Source organism: Pongo abelii, chromosome 4 (assembly GCF_028885655.2).
Source record: "Pongo abelii isolate AG06213 chromosome 4, NHGRI_mPonAbe1-v2.0_pri, whole genome shotgun sequence".
Classification (NCBI taxonomy): Eukaryota; Metazoa; Chordata; class Mammalia; order Primates; family Hominidae; genus Pongo; species Pongo abelii.
The window spans coordinates 86112659-86132050 of record NC_071989.2 but is presented as its reverse complement, the minus strand read 5'-3'; the positions used below and the strand labels follow the sequence as shown (position 1 = coordinate 86132050).

The window sequence follows — 19392 nt, the reverse complement described above, 5'->3', positions numbered from 1 at the left end:
TCTAGAGTTTGCATTAAGGAATATGTGGTTTCTATCTGGGGAGGTGATGAATAGGCTTTGTAGAGTGGAAGAGATTCTTTTAAGAGCAAGATTATCTGATAGGAGGAAAAAGGTGTGTTTGGAAACCCTAGATCCTGTGGTATTGAGGAAGGTTCTCTACTTCTTTTAACATCAGTTTCCCCATCTGTTAATGGGTATCTTTGTCTAGAAAGGTTGTAATATGTTCCTATAACAGTCCCAGGTGCATGATGGATTTTCAATAAATGGTAATTGTGACACTTTATGTTAGAAATTTGTTCCATTTATGTTTAATATTTCAAAGCAATGCTGAAGAGATATTTGAGGATTCTCTGTTTTACGAATGTATTAGTAGGCTTATAATTTTCTAAAGGTTCCCTAAAGACTTTGAGACCACCAAAAGGAATCCTTGATTTCTAAATAAACTAATCATTAAATAAGTTCTTACTTTTCAACTTTTCTTTTTACTATGTTAGGGTTTTTCTAAAAATGGCCCTTTTTCCACTTTCCCAGTCTTGACATCTTTGTGAATTTAGCTTTAGAACATTAACCAGCATAACTGAAAAGGATATAAAGTGCTGCTAGAATAGTTTCTTCAGTCACAATTTTGTATTTTATTTCTTAATTTGTTTCTGGATTTTTTAGCCTTTTTATGGTCATTCATAAAGTGTCTTCCAGGACACAAGTTGTATTTTTAAGTTGGTCCCCTTGTGAGGGGAAAGGAAAGGATGTAATTAGGTACATGTTCACAGGCTGGACATTCCCCACTGGCCTTTTACTTTTTCTGGTTCATCAGTGGTTTGGACCTTGTGTTCGTGTGTCGGTGTTCCTGCGGGGAGTGGCAGTGTTCTAATACAAGTTGAGCTGTGTGCTGCCTGGGGACCAATATTTGAAACATCACATATTTTAATAAGATAAAAAATTGCATGCTAAGTCTTCTTTGTGTGGGTGTGTTTTTAAAATCTAACTTTGTTCAATTTGTTTTTCCAGGTGGCATTTTTCTGAAGTTGTTCATTAAGACTTCCCAGCATTCCTACAGATATAAATAGGTAAGTAAATGAAATCAGATGACCTTATTGTTGGTGATTGTTTGGAAACAATTTTCCAGCGAATGGCAACTTCTTGAAAAAGATGCAGTGTTTCAAACTTTTGAACCCTGTGTGGTCAGCACTAATTTTTTTAAGGCTAGAAACATCACTTGGATCAGCATACATAAATGTTATAAACAACCCTGTGAAGTTTCATAAATGATATTGAATTTAATGCTATAATTGCCACACTTCAATTCTGACATGCTTTGTTTGTCACCATTCATACCCAAGTTTCAGAGCTCTTTATAATAGGCATAGCTGAATTTGTCTTTCCTTTCGAGCTTCTCTGTGGACCATTTCATCATTTTTATCATTTCTCTCAGAGAAAGTAGAGATAGCCGATTAAAAATACCCAATTTTATTACTCAGTAGTAGCTCATATGGAAGGATTGTGGGAATAAAAGTTTAGAACAGTTGACTAATAGGTGATTTATGATTAATTCTACAGGTTCTAATTTATAAAGGTCACTTTTTGAAAATATTAGTGACCATAATAGAGGTTGAGTAATCTTGTACAATACACATTTAAGAAAATCAAGGCAGTACATAGTCAAATAATTGTCCCAAAAGACTTTGATCCAGCCCTGCTTCTCCCAAGGGAGAGGCCTATTCAGCCAGGTCCTCTCAGGTCTTATTATAAACTGGAGGTTCAGCTCAACCTAAAGAAGCCAGATCAAGGTATGGATTTGGGACTGACTGACACCCTTTTCAGGAGGGTCTGCCATGTTGAGGGGATTTGCACACAGCATTTTCACAGATACCGTCTTATTTGTAGAAAAGTCTTTTAGCTTGCAGATTCTAGGGAAGGAAAAATTGCTCTTATGTTATGAAATGAACTGGTGACTCCTCAAATGTTAAGTTGTTCTAACAACTTCTATTGCTTAGGTTAGGAAGCTTGAGGTTTTTGTTGTTGTTAAACGGGAATTGTAAATACTTGTGTGTTATGAAATTATTTGACCAGAATTCCTTCTCATAGGAATGCCAGGGCTGACCTGAGACAGATGGTGTCTTGAGCAGGCTAATCACTGGCACCTTATCAAACTGATAAGCTTTTTTTTGAAGTGGAGTCTGCCTCTATCACCCAGGCTGGAGTGCAGTGGCGTGATCTCGGCTTACTGCAACCTCCACCTCCTGGGTTCAAATGATTCTCCTGGCTCAGCCTCCTGAGTAGAGTAGCTGGGACTACAGGCGTGCACAACTACACCTGGCTAATTTTTGTATTTTTAGTAGAGACGGGGTTTCACCATGTTGGCCAGGCTGGTCTTAAACTCCTGACCTCAAGTAATCTGCCCACCTCAGCCTCCCAAAGTGCTGGGATTACAGGCGTGAGCCACCACGGTCAGCCCAAACTGATCATCTTTATCTACTCCATATTTATTTAGTGGAGGTGGGAGAAATTAATTTTCTATTAATAAAGGTTATTAATAAAAATATATACCTTTGCCTGTATGTTGAAATTAAGGAACTTATTACATGTGATTTTCTGAACCAGTTGCTCATAAACCTGTCTAAAGTTTGGCTAATAATACTGCCATGTGCTGTTCAGATGCAAAATTTCAGATGCTTGTCAGCTAGATGACATTGGGGTTGGTAGTGAGGTCTGGTTTTTGCTCATAGAGTTCTACAACTGTAGATATTCTCGTTGGAGGCAGGCCTGTGCTGGGGAGGGGCATTTATTTCTACTCCCAGGCACTGTCTGCCTGAGTGGAAACAGGAGCGATTTTCATTTTACCTGTTATTTAAGGAGCTGCATGTGAAAACCCAAGTGAAGAGGCCCTACACTTCTCACGTGTTTCCCAGTAATGGCTTAGTCCCCCCTTTGTGGGTTGTCACCCTGGTCACTGCCAGACTGGCCTGTTTAATCCTGCTCTGGGGAAAAGCCAATTTCATTCTGCCAATGCCTTCAGGTGGTATGTTCCCTTGAAATGCCCCCCTCTGAATACTTAACCTAATAAAACCAGCCTTCTCTGTGTCTTTTTTTTAAAGTTGTGAATTCATCCCATAGAAATACAATAACACTTTATCAAGTCAGACAAACACAAGAACAGACATTCTGAATTGTGTCTGAATTGTAGAGCAATCTGATCCTGCTTTCTTTTTTTGTTTTTGTTTTTTTTTTTTTTTTTGAGGTGGAATCTCACTCTGTTGTTCAGGCTGGAGTGCAGTGACATGATCTTGGCTCACTGCAGCCTCTGCCTCCCCAGTTCAAGCAATTCTTCTGCCTCAGCCTCCTAAGTAGCTGGGATTACAGGCATCTGCCACCACACCCAGCTAATTTTTGTATTTTTAGCAGAGACTGGGTTTCGCCACGTTGGTGATCTTGCTTTCTGTTATGTAGTCAGTTGCATTATATGAACTTGGTGGAAGGTTTCTTTTGAGCGAAGAGCACAGCTACAGTGTGGGGCAAGCCTTGATGTCAGGTGGTCCTTGGCAGAGGTTCTGTCTCTGTGGACACAGACTTGGATTGGGACCCCGGCTGTGGTACCAGCAGGCTCTGTGACCTTGGGCACTTTTCATTACCATGCGGAATTCTCATCTCTACTCATGGATAATCCTTTCTTCCCAAAGTGGTGGGAAGATTGACCAACAAAAAGATGGGAATGCGTGTGATACGTAGTAAACAGCAGATGTTCCTCTGCCTGTTCCCTGGCACTGGGTATCGTGGAAAGAGCACAGGATGTGGAGTCTGAGGGGTTGCTCTGCCAGGCTCTTCCTGTGCCTCTTTGGGGGAATCTCTTACCACCTGTGCCTCAGTGGCAAAGTGGCAAAGGTAATACCTGCTCAGTTTCGCCTGTCTATTCCATGAGAATTGTGAGAAGGCTTTGAAAAGTGTGAATTTAGGGTGGGTGATTAGCATAAGGGGCCTCTACTAGGCATGCTTTTTAATAATCCAGACTCTCTGGGATTAAATCCCTGCTGTAACCACTTATAATTAGGTGAATGTCCTCGAGCAAATTACTGTCACCCTGTCTGGTTCTCACCTATCTCACCTGATTGCTCTGAGAGTAAATGATGTACTGTTTGAAGACTGGGGCATACAGAACTAGCACCTAATGAATCTCAGTAAACATGCTCGTAAATTCACTAGGACATAAGAAGGGAGGTAGAGAATCAGACATGAAAAAATATCCGCAGTTTTAAAACCCCTCATGTTTGAACCGTGTCTTGTTGAGCTGCCTTTTATCATGTTATGCAAGTTTGGACCAGGGAAGATGATCTGAATAAACCGAGGATGACCCCACAAGGTGGGGCTCCCTCATGGGCAAACGCAGCACTGGGAGTTGGTCTTCCTGGGTTCTCTTCACAAGTGAACTGGGGACAGGTCTCTTCCCATCTAGGGGAATTCTAGCCGAAGGGGCAAAGTGAAAGCGCTATACCTGCACCATCCGATACGGTAGAGTCTCCCCGTTAGCGTCTCCCCGTGTGGCTGCTGAGCACTTGACATATGGCTACTGCGACTGAGGTACTGAAGTTTTCTTTCTACTTTAAAATTTAGAACTGAGAGTCAGTTCAGTTTTTCGAAAATGTTTAAGTATGTTTGGAACAACTTTCATATGTGATTCTACTTTTCCTACTGTAAATTTTATAAATTTTAAACCAGATCAATTATTCCTGATGGAAATTTTGTGCCTTAATTGAAATGTGCAATAAGTGCAAAATACACAAGATTTTGAAGTGTTAAGTATTAGAAAGAAGAATGTACAAATTCCATTAATAATTTTTATGCTGATCACATGTCAAAATAATGTTTTAGATATTTTGAGTTATATGAAATTTATTAAAATTAGTTTATGCTTTTTAATGTTGCTACTAAAAATTTTAATTAATACACATGGCTTACAGTAATATTTTTATTGCACAGTGCTGTTCTAGAGTATCATGAAATTGGATAGTTTCTAATTTATGAAGTAAAATACTATTTTCCCTATTAGTTTTTGAAGATTATGAAAGTGGGTTTTTTCTTTTTTTAAGGTTTTGTTCATAGTCTGCCAATTAACGAGTTTGAGAAATGTTTTAAATATTCAAAATTGGCGGGGGGGGGGAAGAAAGAAAAAATGCATAGCAAACAAGTTACCTAAGCCTTGTGTAATATAGCTCAAGATCTATTTTTACTTTCCTTGCAGTCCTTTGGCCTCTACTGCCTCATGAAGCTGTCAAGGGGAGCCCTCAGAGCCTTCCCCTCACAATCACTCCCTAGGATATGAAACCAGTGTTTTCAGCTAAATGATCCCCCTCCTTCATGATTGTTGACTTTGACGTTTGTTGCAGGCACCATGTTCCTGGTGTCACGTACTGCTATGCCCCGGGAGATCAGTTTAGGAACAGTCATCTAGGACAAAATGACTTTTAATTACCCATAGTGATTCAGCACTGTCTTCTTACCATGGTACCAGAAATATGGAGATATATTGCCAAGGGCATGATTGCTGGCTAGATGCTTAGTTTTCAGCAGCAGGTGTAGGAAACATGAGAAGGTAATATAAGTAAGGTTATCAGTATGTTTGTTTCACATTGATGCCGTAGTAGCACTTATGTGCATTCTGAGAGGCAGTGGGTAGAGTGTTTGATTCAGAATCATACTTGTCTGGGTTTGAGGATAGGCCACATCCCTTATGAGGTGATGGTGTGAGGATAGCTATCCTCTGTCATTCTGTTCCTCTGTAGTTGGTGCCAATAGACACTGGCCGCTTTTCTTATTAAAATTCTTTGATTGTGTGTATCGACCTGTGATGCCTGTATTCTTTCGTGTAATAACCACAGCAAATACATCGCCATTGTTGTATTTTTCCAGACTGAGCAGATGGGTGGTACAGTTAAAAGCTCTATCTAGGAATTAAGCAGGATTGATACTTCTATATTAAATAGAAACCATTATCAAATTTTATGAAGAATCTTTAGCTGAAGAAAGATGGCTTTTCCTTGCATAGTTTAATTGTTATGATACTGATCTTCTTAAATTCCAATATTAGAGTATAGGATACATTTATACCATCAGTTTGGAAGCAGTCAATAGGTATAGGAAGCATTTATTAAGAGAAAGTGTAACAACCTTCTCCCTTTACTTGATGATAAATTGGACCAAATATAGGGTCCCTGGAGGGGAAAAATGGTAAAGTAGAAATCGACAGTGATATTCAAGATTTAACAAAACAAATCAGAGTAATTAAATGCATTGAAGACAAAATGGATGTAGTTCTTTTTGTCATTTTCTAATTTTGTTACTTGGATGTTGACAATGTATCTTTTTTCTGATGAGACTTCTAGCTAGTCCTATCCCACAGAAGACTTCTGGGGCTTCTCTCCAGCAGGGGTATTCTCTCTCTATGAAAAGTTGCTTCCCTTGATGGACTATAAACTTCACAAGGGCAGGTGTGAGTTTTGTAGTATATCCTCGATGCCCAGTGCAATGTCTGACATTATAGACTATCCAGCACAGTGCCTGATACATATATTTGCTCAGTAAATGTTGGTCAAATTGAAGAGTGAATGGGGGCTTAACTATAACATCCACTTTGTAAGTATGGCCACAAAATAATGTAATTTGGGAAGCCACAAAATTTCTTTTAAGCCAAAAAGTAAAGTTGAACACTAAGAAGGCACCACTGGAGCAGCTGACCAGAGGCCAAGAAAGCAGATAGGAAGGCATCACTGGCAAGAAATGATGAGGACTAAAAGGGAAGTTTGGGAGAGTAGGGTGGGCAGGGCTGCAGCCGACTGATGAAACACAGCCTCATGGAGCCAAGTGCCCATGGAATTAGCTTTGGACAGGAACAGGGCAGCTCTGTGTGGCACAGGAGGTGCACTGCCATAGGTAAGCGGAAAGGCCTTAAGAGAATTCTTAGGTTGTGGCTCAGTTCTTTTGAGCAGTGGGAAAAAAAGTCATCTGCTTTGGGGAGAGGAGGTGAAGCCTGGAGGTTTAAGAAGAATGCATGTTTTCCCTAGGTGGAAAAGAACTCTTCTCAGTGTTGTTGTGACCAGAGTGCCCATCTTCTGGTAGATTCTGGCCTTCTGTCTGATGGATTATTGCACAAAGAATTCTGGTCCTGTATCCAATCAGATTAGTTCACAGGGATGTTTTGGATCTCACATTAATAAATGGATAAGCCTGGCACAGACATGCACCTGTAATCCCAGTATTCAGGAGGCTGAGGTGGGAGGATTGCTTGAGCCCAGGAGTTTGAGACCAGCCTGGACCACATAGCGAGACCCTGTCTCTGAAAAGAAAAATGTATAGTTTTGTTGTGATCAGTGGAAGTCCATGAAAAAGGCTATATGCAAATCTCCCAGCAGGTAGATTTGGTTCCAGTTGGTACTCCTGTTGTCATTCCATCTGCATGAAGAATCCTCCTGATCCTTCCTGAGGAAGCTTTTTTATTTTAACAATCCACTTTTAAAAATTGCTCCTAGAAAGGAAGGTGGTCTAATTGAACTCAGATGAATGAGCGTACACTGGGATGGTGTAGGGGTGTCCCCTTATCATCCCTGTATAACAAATGTATGCTTTTATATGAAGCTTGTTAATATAGGTAAGTAATAGCTGTATACATTTTTATTTAGTATTCTTATTTAAAATCATTTCCCGTGCCAAACCACAGCAAACCCTGCTTGCCACTAAAGAAGGCAATAGCATATCCCTGAAGTTCTGAGATGCTGCCCCCGTAAATACCGTGTCTGCTCTTTGAAACGTCATCATGACTCCCTAACTGAAACTGACCTCTACTGAATTAAATATTGATTTAATCTCTATTCTCTTGGATTAATTCAATTCAGCTTGCAATAAAGTTTTTGTAATCTTTTCTTTCTTTCATGCTCTGATGCTGGGTGGAACCATTAGTCATACAATGGTCCTGTCCTTCCAGACACCCCTCGCACCAGCATCCCCAGAGCCACAGGCCAGCCACTTGGCACATGTTACAGAGCCAAGGTAGCAGGCAGCGTCTAAAAATGGGGTTGGCCTCATCTCTGTACCTTATGTTACCATCCCAGAACAATCTGTGAACAGCTCTTAAGGCTACTTGGCAAGTCCGGATGAACTTGGAAACGTACCTGATTTTGATCCAAATTGTTCTATAACTGTGGCCAAGTGGTGTTAGGAGGTAGACACTTCCTGTTGTTAATTTACATCTCTTTCACGTAATGAAGGCAACTTTGACTGAGGGTCATGTTAGGAATCTAATGTGACTGGTCTGAAAGAGCTGGTCCCCTCTGGTTGCCTTGCCACCACATTCTCCCTCTTTGCTTCATTCTCAGACTACATCTGTGATTTGGTTGAAGTCCAATTCATTTTTCTTCTAGCATTCATGGAGTGACTGTGGATTGGAAAGATACAGTGTAGGGTGGTGGTCAAGTGCTTTCATGGACTTCTCCTCATTCAAGGTCAAGGTCACCAGTTTTGGGCCATTATGTCCCACATCAGGTACGTTTAAGTCTGTTCATCTGGAAACTGGCAGGACTTTTGGTAAAAGGATGGTTGCAGAAAAAGTCATTGGGGCAAACCCCTAGAAGCTATACCTTTCTTTCAGTGCTATGGTATTCTGTGTTGTGTGCTTGCATATTTACATCATCTGCACATCTTAAAGCAAAGATGGTTTTTCACCTGCCCAAAGGTCACATTCAGTCTTCTCTGTTGACCTTGAACACTGGTATACTCTTGAAGCCAAGCAACAGCCCTTACATATATATTATTATGGCTGGATTAGGATTGCCAGACACATGTATACATATGTAACAAACCTGCACGTTGTGCACATGGACCCTAGAACTTAAAGTATAAAAAAAAAAAGGATTGCCAGAAGCTGTTTATGTGTGACCTGTTCCCCTAGTTATCAAAATCACCCAAGTTCATACAGAAATGTATAAGCATGCAGGGAAAAAATCAGTTCCCTTAGGGCTCACCACTGGTAATCTACTGTCCAAGTTCCTAAGAGTATCCCTTTTTGTACATTCTTTTCTTTACATAACTGAGTTCTTACTCTATATATAACTTTATATTGTTACTTTTTTGTTTAATATTATAAATATTTCCTCATGTCATTATAAGTTCCTTTTTTAAAGAAATCTTCAGTATTCTGTCTTATGATGTATATCTTAAATCATTTTAACCTGCTTTCTAATTTTGACATTTGAGTTGTTTTCTGATTTTTTTAAACCATTAAATATCAACCTTGAATATCCTTTTACGGATATTATTGTTTAGTTATAAAAAATATTTCCAGGAAAGTTCGGCCCTCATTGGCGGTATAAGAGAGCGCCCGTTGTATGTCCCCCTAATCAGGAATGAGTTATCAGTTCTTAAGTCTTTGCTAGTTTGTGAGGTGAGAATGGCATCTCATTTTGTTACTGTTTTTATTATTGACCACATCTAATGTTTTCCTAAATAGAATAGCTGTTTGAAGTTTGTCTTTTCTGAATTGTTTGTTCATGTTTTTCCTTTCGGTGAAACTCTCATTTATGATAATGGTGACATTTATGACCTTGGCCCATTTTCCTAGAAAAGTTTATTGGAATGCATAATTTTACATGTATTATATGCTCTGTAATTGTTAACTCACACAGAAGTGTCCTACATTTGAGGGGAAGTCAGGTGTGGAAGTATCAAAGGGAACACAGCTCGAAGTTCTCATGCAGCTTCTTGGTTGTGACTGCTCCCATCTGGAAAGTTAGCCCTGCCCAGTGGGTGCCCCTGTCCCACCTCACCCACACCTCATGAACCCCTCATTGTCACCCTCATCCTGCCCTGGTACTTCTGATTCCACTCTGCCTGTTCAGGGCAGACAAGGTATCACTTCTATTGTCAGAAGAAGAAGAAGAAGAAACAGAACATGTTGGCTCATGGACCCCATGAAGTTCTTCTCACCTGCTTCTCCTCTCCTGATGTTTCTTCTCAGTCTACCTGGCTGACTTCTTTTGCCTGCCCCTTCATCAGGTCTCTGGGTCATCTTTGGTCCCCTTTTCTCCCTTACCTTTTCGCATCCTCTGGCTTTTCCAGCCCACTCTGTGGCTTCAGCTGCTACTTTCAGGCCAGGCCGTCTCCTCCAGGTGCAGACCCATCCAGCCAGCTGCCTGTTGAGGTCTTCCCCTGGTGTCCCACCGACATTTTTAATTTAGCATGCCCCCAAGTAAAACTCTCCTTCTCTCTTGACTGGCCCTGTGGCCTGGGTCCCCACTTCCAGTAGAAAGACCTTTTACCCCATCTACCAGAAATCCCTCTTTCCCCCTCTGCCCACATCCCATTGGTTGCCCACAGACAGAATCCCTGTCTGTCCTCCTTCCGTGTTCTTCCTTTCTTAGTCCAGGCTTCACTTCCAGAATGAGTGAATGTCTGTTTTCCCAATTAGAAATAGTCTTACACAATGGATAAACTAGATTTCTCTAAAACAAATGAAAGTTGATATTTTGCAGAGTATGCTACTTTAATGGAATCTATTTTAAATTCTCTGTATGGAGTGAATTCTCACCTATTAATTTACCATTTCTAGAAATTAAGTTTTTACCTCCTTGCTTGGTTTAAAGCAAAACATGCCTATAATACTGTCTAATGTATAGTAATCATGTCAGTCCCTGGACAATACTTTCTAGTTAAAGGGCTTTTGATTTGAAGACTTGATGTTTTCTTGGGACCTTAATTATTTCCATATTTCAGTATGTATTTTTTTGGTTACATTGGAATTATCCTTTATTAGCTAGTTTTTCAGCTTACCTCCCAGGGAACTCAGGCAAGAAATACAAATATTTTCATAAGATTCTTTAAGGGAGTAAAATTAATATTTTTGAGATTAAAATATGATGATTTGTCTCCTAAGGATTGGAAGACTTTATTAAGATCGCAAAATATCCTTCCCCAGGGGTAAGTTTTTTTAGGGCTTATTGGAAATATGGTGCTGGGAAGAATAAAAGGAAATTTAATACCATGGAAGTTGGAAATGGCCCCTGAAATCCAATCCGTTTTTAGAACACAGATGACACACAATTCCCGAAGATCTGAGACAGCTCAGTTCACTTCCTGAGGCTGTGAGGCTCCTTATGGCTGTGACACAGAAAGTTTCCTCAGCATGAATAAGCCACGGCAGTGTTTTATTTGCTGAAAATCTTTCCTATACCTGATGATGGGGCTGCCCTTGGGTCTGCCTTCCCTTATCTGTATCAAGTGGCTTTAGTCTGGTACTTTTCTTAGGTTGGGTTCCCCAAAAGCAGATTCTGCAGCAGGGATTCAAGTGCAAGTAGGTGATTTGGGAGGTAAACCCAGAAAACGTTGTTAAGGGAATAGGGGTGTGAAATAGGAGAAGAGAGCCAATAAAGAGATGGCATTGCTGCTGTGGGTACCTGAGGCTCCATCTCTAGTGAATTCTATGAGACGTCCGTCAGAATTATCCCAGCTGGGCCAGCAAGATCTGGGATATGTCCTCTCCAACTCGTCTCTGTCGTTAACCACTTCTTCTGAGACCAGCACTTAAGGGCCGACAGAGAGCCCTCAGGTGGAAGTCCTGGGTGCTCGCTGTAAGCGTGTGCAGGAACAAGGGCTTGAGGTGCAGCAAGCATGCACAGTGTCTGCCCCTTGCACTGTCGTAAGTTTTCAACACTGATAGACAAGTCTGTCTAAGGGAGACACTTCAGTCGTCAAGAAGGAAGCACATGCAGACATTTCCAGTGGAATGTACTTAAAATAGATCAGCGCCTGATCAAGGCTGGAGTAAATGTAAAAGAGGTAAGAATTTGATACCACTGATCCTGAAATGGGGAATGCAGGGAGAATCTTGGAGAGGTGTCTAAATGTTGCTCCCCAAATGACATATTGTGCCTCAACAACAAACACTGACAAACCATTATAATCACAAATGGGACAACTGAATTGTCAGGGCTCCTTGAAGGGTTGAAATTTCCTCAGAGCTAATCAGCCTACAGAATTATAACTAGGTCCACAAGGAAATTATGGTATTTTTTCCACGTAGTCAGATCTGGAAGAAAACAAAAATCTGACGGAAGTCTGTGGCCAGCCAAGTCTGAGCAGAGCTACCTTCATTACTTGGGGAAATTCCTGGGGAAGGAAAGAAGGTGGAATCAGTGCTGTCAGTGGACCTTAAGAATCCTTCTGCGCTGTGTGTTTTCTATTCCTATTTTATTAACGCAGAATCCTTGTTGATACAACATGGAAAATATATCCTAATAGCCTATCAGCTCTTCCATTCTTGTCATGTAGGGGGTGAGGGGATATGATCTGGACACTACAGATATTTAATCACTTAGAGCTATTGTGTGATGCTAGAGCAACAATACCAAAGTGTCCTTGTCCTTAAAGGCTCCCAACCCAGCCATGAGAGGACAAGCAGAGAAGTCACTGCTGCTGTGGTCAAGTAATTATATTGGGGACAGAGGAGGGAACAATTCTGCCAGTTGGAGAAGGCATGCTGGAGCCATGACTTCTCAATTGGGCCTTGAAAATGACTAGCTTTTGCCAAGGGATGAAAGAGGGGAACGGCAGTCCTGGCAGAGACAAGTGTGGGCAAAGGCAAGGAGATGCGGAAGTGCAGAGTGTGGTCAGAAAGTAGTGAGTGGTTTGGGGTGACAGATATATGAGGTGGCAAAGTTGTGAAGGTAGGCAGGAGAGGTCACCTTGTGAAAGTCCTGAAAGCTTTGTCCCTGCTTTTACCATTTCTCCCACACGAATGTCCAAAGGCATGCACCATTTGTGGCCAGCCCATTTCTGTTGACTCATGTCCAGATTTCCACCAAACATCCTGCCATCGTAGGAACAACTTAGGTGCAGGATGATTAATGGAGCCTGCAGAACTTCTGCGGGGTTCCAAGTCCCAAAGGTGTGGCATTTGGATAGCGAAACCAACAGTTTGTGCTACATGGCTGGTTGGCCATTCTGTATAGCCCGTGACGCTTTGTTGAAGGAGAAATTGACATGCTTTATGCCCTTGGACAATATTATACCTGAAATATTTATTGTTTATTTGCCGTATATTTTCTGTCATTCCAACAAGTCCTAGATGTGCTACATCCCCTGCATCTAGCTAGATTTAATAGTACACAGAATTGATCGTGCTTATTCTTTCCCCCCCTGCAGTAGTTCTCTCATAGCATTAGTGTGCTGGTGCCTTTGGCCGTGCCAGAGGAGCATACCTGCTCTTAGAATCCTTCAGTATGTGGATTGAGAAAGGAAACAAAGGAATAAGTTGGCATCAGGTTTCCCCCTTATTACGTTAAGCAGCTAAATCCCTTTAGTTGTCTTTGTCTTGTAGAGGCCAGGGCCCTTGGCCCCCAAAGGTTAGCTAAAAAAAATCACTGACATGGCCGGGTGCGGTGGCTCACGCCTGCAATCCCAGCACTTTGGGAGGCTGAGGCAAGTGGATCACGAGGTCAGGAGATCGAGGCCATCCTGGCTAACACGGTGAAACCCTGTCTCTACTAAAAATACAAAAAATTAGCCGGGCATGGTGGCAGGCGCCTGTAGTCCCAGCTACTAGGGAGGCTGAGGCAGGAGAATGGTGTGAACCTGGCAGGCGGAGCTTGCAGTGAGCTGAGATCGTGGCACTGCACTCCAGCCTGGGCAACAGAGTGAGACTCTGTCTCAAAAAAAACAAAAAAACAAAAAAAACAAAATCACTGACATGAGGCAGATGGATTAATAGGAGGAAAGGCGTACAAATTTATCAAACATGTATACATGAGTGCCTTCAGAATGAAGACCCAAAGATACAGGGGAAATTGTCCATTTTTGTGCATAGGTTCAACGGAGTATGAACAGGCATGTAGATATATGATTTGACAAGAGGGTATGATCTAATGCTAATAGCTCGAGTGGGGAAACCTAGCCTGTCTAGATTCCTCTTGGCCTCTCTGGGCATGCATTCCTTTCTTCTGGGTGTGGGGCAGGACCCTCTCTGCAATGAGGGTCTTAGGACCTACAGTCAAAAAAGGTAGATCAAAAAATTTCTTTAAGGCCGGTTTTTACATAGAATATGTTTAGGTTTAATGGCTGGCTTTTGGGAAAGGGGGCTCTGGCTTCTATAACCCGCCTTGGGGAAGTGGGATTCTAGTTTTTGTGGCCTGCCTTGGGAGAATGGGACTGAGACATAGGAGGACAGGAGAAAGAGAATAACTTCATGTTTCTAAGGCTGCTGCTAGGCCTTCGTTTTGGGGTGTTGTTTTCTGAGCCCCAACAGTCTTTTATTTCTGATTGAATAGCTACGTTGTTAGAGGGAAAGAGCTCAAGGTGGTGTCCAGGGCCTGCAGCCACTTCTCAGGGTGAATTAGGACCAGGAGCTGAAATGGCCCCCAGATACAAACCTAGGAACCCCCAGGACAGTAGGTCCAATTACCGTCTCACCAAGTCTTGGACTGACTGATCTCTTGGCTCTTTAAATTCAAAATTGCCCATAAGATTTGATGTTCAGCCATTCTCAAAAAGGCTCCCCGAATGACTTTGCTATGGAACTCTTCCAAGAAGTTACCTTGTTTATTTCTTAGACCAATGCACTCACAATTCCTCAGAAATTTCTACTTCCTCTTCTATCATTTATGAGGTGTTTTTTCCCACAGAAATCCCCGTTCCTCTAGATTCACTTTTATTCCATCCTTTGAAATTGCAGTTAGGCTTCCAGGAGATGTTTCCATGATGATTTTACAATGTAAGAAAAAGGTTTAAAAATATTTGACACCCAAGAAGGAATAGTAGGATGTTTTGAGTCCAAGTTAGTAAATTGGCCACTGACTGCTGTGTGTCTTTTGGTGAATCCCCATTGTTTAGTAAATGAGGTAAGAATCACTCATTCTAAGAAGCTGTTTCAGCAGCAAGATAAAAATAAATTCTCTCTATTCCCTTTGTCAGTCATTCTCTCCAATATGAGAATAAATACAGAAGTATAGCTGGGCACGGTGGCTGACGCCTGTAATCCCAGCACTTTGGGAGGCTGAGATGGGCAGATCACTTGAGATCAGGAGTTCCAGACCAGCCTGGCCAACATGGCAAAACCTCATGTCTACCAAAAATACAAAAATTAGCTGAGCCTGGTGGTGGGCACCTGTAATCCCAGCCATTCTGGGGGCTGAGGCAAGAGAATTTCTTGAACCCGGGAGGCGGAGATTGCAGTGAACCGAGATCACGCCACTGCACTCCAGCTTGGGCAACAGAGTGAGAATCCATCTCAAAATAAATAAATAAATAAAAGTAAAACAGAAGTAAAGAGGATCCTTTTTCAGTCTCGTGTTCAGCATCCAGTGTCTCCCTGTGCCTTCACTGCATTCCGGCGCTCTCCCACCACCTATGTGGTGACCACGCATAGGGACTATTGTGGAGTTTGGGCCCTGAATTGAGACTGCTCTTGACTGTTCTTGGTCTTGTGAGAGCTCTCTTCATAACGGCCTGAATCCTTGGTTTGAGTTTGCCCTCCTCTCATGAATCCTCACCCACTATTGGGATCATGATGTTCTCATGACAAGAATATTAGTTCAATGTCTTCCGTGCCATGGCTGTTGAAAGTGGAGAACCTGGTTGTGAAGATGGATGAGGCTTTTCTTTTCAAAGGAGTAGAAAATTGTATGGGAGGCTCCAGATTGCTGGCCAACAGGCAGGTAAGAAGTAGCGTGGTTTGCTAGTGGTCCAGTAGCCTGTGTGCAAGCCTGGCCTCCTGATCCACTATGGGTTATGTTATTGTTATTGAATTTCAAACGTGGAATTTATTCAGGGTAAATTGTAACATTTGTTCTGTAGGAATCAAGACTTCTGTCAATGCTCAGAAATACTGTACCTGAAGAAAACGACCCCCAGTTTTTTGCATATAACTTATAGGAAAGTTTTTCAAGGATCAAGATGATTTTGAGTGGAAGTTTCTTAATGTCTAATTACTGGAGAGATGCACTGTGGTGACCTTTAGAGTCATAACCCCAACTCAGGAATTGCCATATTGTGTGCTACTTCCACATATTGGAAGGTATTTTAGACATGGATGCAACATTTATGGGACATGTATTAAGGCAGCAAGACAAAATATATTCAACTGGAACTGTTCTAAAAATCCAGAGCTCATGACCATCCTTTCCAAAATCGTAGTACAGGAAAGTGGTCTTCCTCCGCCTCTATAAACTTACTCATGATGAAAGAAAATCGAGCAGAATTTATTGTTATTGGAGGGCTACTCAGAGTCTTCAGCATGTGAATGTGTGTTGTGGCTCTTCAAGGGGATACAGGACTCAGTGTCTGTCCTGGGATCGCTTTGATCTCAGAGTACCTACGGCCCTGCCCCAGAACTCCTATAACTCTGACCCAGTTGGGGAGATGCTGACATGTGGTAGATTAAAAATGGTTGCACATTCTTTTTCACTCTGCCATTAATAACTGGAGTCTTATTTCCCTGCCCCTTGGGTCTGGGCTGGCCTTCTGACTTCCCTTCATGGCTGAAATGTGGCAGAAGTGTTGTGTAAGTTCTAGAGTCTCAGACTCAAAGGGTCTGACTACTTCCACTTTCACCTTCTTGGAACTCTGCTCTGAGACCTCTGTGTAAGGACGCCAGTCTCGCCCCAGAAGGATAAGGGGCCTGCAGAGGAGAGCCAAGGTTCCCCTGTTGGCAGGCAGCATTCGTGGCCAGACACTTGAAGGCAGCCTTTGTGGGCCTTCCTGCACAGCTGACCTAGCTGAAAGTCATCGTGAGCCAGCCCAGGAGAAACCAGCAGAGGAATAGCCAGCTGAACCCTGGGATTGTGAGAAATAATCAGGCATTTTAAGCTATGAAATGTTAAGGCACTTTGTTACTCAACAATAGTTAACAGATACGACCAACATAAGCAGTATCACCCAATAGAAATGCTGATACAAGACAGAAAAATACAATTTTTTTTATCTAATCTGATACTTTCTAGGAGGCTTTTCTGGTTTAAAACTAAATTTCTGGATAGGAGTTTTCCAGAAACCTGAATCAAGTGAATAGTTAACAAGCACATAATATGTTTGGCACCTGAGGAACAGCACAGAAAATGGCATTTAATCCCAGGGTGCGTGATCCAGCATAAGTCTGCCAGTGCTGCCTAGGAAAGGTGAGGGGAGCTGAGGGAGAAGTTCTAGCCTTCATAGCTGCTTCCAGCAATGGCTTCCCAAGGGCTGACAGCTACCTGTGAGGGTGACCAGTGTCACTTAGGGCTCATTCTGACAGCTGAATAATTAGATTTACACAGACGTGGCTGTGGATACGGCCCATCTGCTCTGTTTGCTGACCAGCTGTGGGATGGGAGACCTTTCCAGTGTTCCTTTCATAGACCAAGTTTAATTATTACTGGCTCCAGGGGCAACTCTGATTAGCAGATGTCACAGGGGGCCTGTTTTCAGCAGGCCCTTGGTGAGATGCGGAAATGTGAGAGGGCTGCTGGGGTGGGCGCTCCCCATGGAGGCTGGACAGGTGAGTGCCTGGGACTGGGCCTGGGCCTGGGCCAGCACCAGCTCCTTGGATACAACATCCACTACCTTCTCCATGCCCCAAGGCCGGGTGGAGCTCTTTACGTGGAAGTGCAGACTGTAGCTTATGTACCGTAGCCGGGAGGCCTCTGCCAGAGCCACTGCATCGCCACATCCAGGTCTTAAAACACTCAGAGCCAAGGATCATGACAGTCATGCTACAGCCGTGCTGGCCAGAGTGAGTTGGGAAGAACCAGAAGGATCTTGCAGTCATGGGAGCTGGAGCTGGAGCTGGAAAAGACCCACTTGGTCATGAAGGCTCTTCCTCCGACACGGCCTGATCATTCCCTCAGGATCCTCCCGAGTGCTTTGTAAATCTGTTTCCGAATGACTCAGGCTGGGAGTCTTCCAGCCATTCCCTGGGGAGATGTAGCGGCCTTTCCTGAGGAGGAAATATTTTCTTCACGATGGGTTGGGATATTTTGTTGGTTGGCTCCAGCCCCAACCCTCCTGGCCAGTCTCCCTCAGACCACCCTGAACAGGCCCCCTGTACCTCTTGGGTTCCCACAGTGAGAGCTACGTCATGCTTCCGCTGAGCGGCAGTTAAACCCAGGAGGCGGGGCCTGCTTCCTAGTCCTGGTGCTTTCTGAAGCAATGACTTTCTCCAGCTGCTTTGTTATCCTGATCCCCTCCTCTGAATTTCTCAATTTTTTTTTGTCCCTGTTAATATTTCATACGTGTGGAAACTGTGCTGGTACTTCACAGACATTGGAAGGACTGTGTATTCCACCATGAGAAAGGCATTTTCATTGGAAATTATTTTAAAATTTTGGTGAGGTTTTGATAGATTGGATTGACCTTGGCTTCCATGCCACTGCTCAGTGAGTATAAAGAAGCGTAAATGCACTATGGCTCCTCCAGAAGCCCAGAGTAATGATATCGGACGTCATGTGTGCTGGCTGGCACAGCCATGTAAACACTGTGGTCCTAGGGCATTGCTTTTGGGGAGTCGATGTAACTCAATGTGTAGTCAGTAAAACAAAGAAAGGAAGGGTTTGTGTGTCTGCCCAGCCCACAGCCATGTTGGGAACATTTAGGAAGCACGAGATCGTGGTTTGTGGGCTCTGCCTCTGTTGTTACTGATGCAGCTGTGAGATGAGAAGCAGGAGTACCCCGGTGAGCCTCTTAGGGTTCAGGCTGAGTGGCATTTCTAGGCCATAAGATGGAAATTGGAAGAGTGGTTTAGATCAGCGCCCTTCTGAGCATGTTCCACAGAGTGTTCCACTTTCTAGGGACATTTTAGGAGCTACCTGGAGGTGATGGGGGGCCAAGGGGACCCTCCTCAACCCCCTACTTTTTTTTTTTTTTTTTAACCAGTACAGCTCTGCTTTCATCTGTTTCATATGCAGAACTGGGGTTTGTCAGATTCTGTAAACAGTGTTTCATGCTCAAAAAGAAAGTTTGCAAACCACAGGTTCAGAGGACTGACTTCTAATAAAAACAAACAGAGAGAAACCTCTTTAGCCAGGCAACTAATGATTACATTTCTGGGATCTGCATCGATCAATCCACAGACATTTGGAAGCAGCCAAAAGCGAAGTACTAAACAAATAGATGTTTCTGTGTGACTACTATGTCATCAAGAAACTCGTAGTCAATATAAACAGAAGATGCAGACTGTGACCTCTAAGTAGCAAGGAGACAGGAGGCCAATTCTAGTCATATGTGCAGGCGATTCTGCCAGATTGTGGTGGTCTAAGTAAGCACTAGCAAGTCCTGGAGTTGAGGTTACTGAGAATCATGTGATTAAAAATATCTTTTATGGAGAGCTTTCCATTTGTTGATCACTGTTTCTAGGATGTATTGCTCGTCCTACAAAATGTAGGTTCTATT

At 42.7% G+C, this 19392-nt stretch overlaps 1 protein-coding gene across 10 annotated transcripts in view; it reads left to right on the top strand.

The window, feature by feature from the left end:
* Nucleotides 1–19392, top strand: part of LHFPL2 (LHFPL tetraspan subfamily member 2) — a 157698-nt gene that overhangs the window by 77151 nt on the left and 61155 nt on the right. For 7 of the 10 annotated variants that reach the window (XM_009240837.4, XM_002815684.6, XM_009240838.4 and 4 more), the window contains one exon: nt 1009–1067. The gene's annotated coding sequence lies outside the window, so the exon portion shown is untranslated. Of the gene's footprint in view, nt 1–1008; nt 1068–8405; nt 8527–19392 lie in introns of all 10 variants that reach the window. The other 3 variants (XM_063724442.1, XM_054555659.2, XM_054555657.2) reach the window with 1 other exon arrangement.